The following is a 2,316-nucleotide window of genomic DNA, read 5'->3' on the forward strand; positions in this document are numbered from 1 at the left end:
TGGTACATCTGAAGAGCTCTGGTGGTATAGTGTCTAAGGCATTTGACTGCTAACCAGAAGGCTGGTGGTTCAAAATCACTAGCCACTAGTTGGAAGGAAGATTTGGCAATCTACTTCCATAGTGATACTGCCTTGGAAACCCAAGGAGGGGTCGCTATGAGTCAGATCCGAGTCCACAGCAATGTGTTTTTTGCATCTGAAGACTTCTTTCATAATTCTTCTGAAATAAGTGTTATATTTCTTGATTTTATGTCTTCCTCTGCTTTGTTTGTTTGTTTTCCCCAGCATTTGGCTAAAGCATAATTCAATAGCATGTGAAAAAAAGTACATGAGGGTAATTTCCTTTAGTACTCTCATGTTTTACCAGTGGATTGGTAAATTGCCTGAGTACGCAATTATTCATGAAAAATGATTTTCACTCAAACGTGAAGGTTTTGCTTGACAGTCTTCTAGCATCCAGTTATATTTTGGGGAATTCCACTGTCATCTGGCTACTGTTACTTTATAGGTGATTTTGTCTTCTTTCCATAAAAAAGCCTAGGATTTTCTCTTTGTTCCTGTTGTTGTAAAGGGTCATGATGATATCTCTCAAATTACCTTTTTTCATTTATTGAGCTGGACATTTGGGTCACTTCTCTCTGCAGACTCAGATCCTTTACTTCTGGGAATTTTTCTCCGTATTATTTATTTGATGTTTTTTTTTCTTCTGTTTTCTCAGTTCTCTCTTCTTAAACCACCTACTATTTGCAGGTCAGACATTATGCACAGATTCACTAATTTTCTTCTCTTTTTCACCCTGTTGTAAATTTCTTTGTTTAATGTTCTGATTTCTAAAACAGATCCTTGCTTTACAATCCAAACATTCAATTAAATTGGTAGAGCTGCCCTGTTTTAAATTTCTAAGAGCTCCCATCTTCCATTTATAACACCTTCCATTTATTCATGAATACAACGTTTTTCTCGTTTGATTTTTTCTCTCAAACCTCTAAATATGTTAATGACAGTTTATATTTTTAATTTTGAAAGTGAAGCATAGTTTGCCTCTGCTTTTTAATTTGCTTTTGTTTCCTCCAAGGTAATTTTCTGCTTTTGCTTTGCTGTTGTGATTGTTGTTTGGCGTTTTATTGTTGTTGTTGTTTTGTTTTGTTTTTTATTGTTCTTTGTCTTTAATGTTAATGGTATTCTTTGGCTATCTCTTTATACATAAGTAAGCCAGTAAAATGTTGATTGGAAGCTCTGTTGGCATGTGCAGACTTAATGAGTGTCAGTCACTATAATGCAACGCAGCACGAGTCCAGGCTTTTCATTGAGAGATTTTCTGTAGACCCTTTCTCCAGGGCTGTGGGGCTGTTCAGTTTCTCTGAAGAAGAATCCTCCAATCTTCTGCGTGAAAAGCAGAAGGAGATTTTATGGCCCTGGACTGTGTACATTCTGGAAACTGAGAGATGGGAGGGTCCCAGGAGCAGGACTAACCAGTTCTGGTTGTAGCATAAATCTGTCAGTTTTCACCATGCCTGGTGTTCTTGAGTCCAGAGCCTCCCTGGTTCTATTTCTCCTTAGAATGAGGTTTACCACCTTGTGGAGGTTCGCCTTCTGGCTATAATGTGGGTATTAAACCATAGAAATTATTCTATGGTTTTCAACTAATCTCCAGTATCCATCCTACGGTGCTGGGCCTTTCCTGGGCTCTGCTGTGCAAATCACTGGGCATTTCTTCATTATCCCTTTTACCAGTCTAAAATATTGCAGCTTTCTTCTGCTCTCTGAGGCAGTTTCCTCTCTGTAGCCACTCTTTGTCTACTAAACACACATTGACATCTCATCTACACCACTGTTGCCTTCTCTTCCATGCTCTTTATCCTTAAACGATTTTTTATTATCTTATTATTACTATTATTATCATTATTATTCCTGAATATCATTGTGTTGGAATTTGGAGAGAGAAGAAATAGAAATTTATGTGTTTGACTATCTTATTTATCCTTAAATCACCTGGAAACTTTGTAACATGAGGAGAAATTACTGTTCTTTGAATGTTTGAAAGAAACTACCCATTGTAGTATTTAGCCCAATGCCTTTTATGGGCTGGATAGACTAACAGTATTTTTAATTGTATTCCATTTATATCTTTAGATTTGATGTTTTTGATTCAATTTTGGTCATTTATATTTTACTAGAAAACCTCCAAATTCATCAACATTTTAAAATTTCTTATGATAGTACTTTATATAGCCTTGTGTTATAATTTTTAACATTCCTCTATTTTTATACATTATAATCCTGGTCTACATTTATCCTCTGCTTTGATTAGCTTTG

Source organism: Orycteropus afer, unplaced genomic scaffold (assembly GCF_000298275.1).
Source record: "Orycteropus afer afer isolate SDZICR_OR568_19922 unplaced genomic scaffold, OryAfe1.0 scaffold00687, whole genome shotgun sequence".
Classification (NCBI taxonomy): Eukaryota; Metazoa; Chordata; class Mammalia; order Tubulidentata; family Orycteropodidae; genus Orycteropus; species Orycteropus afer.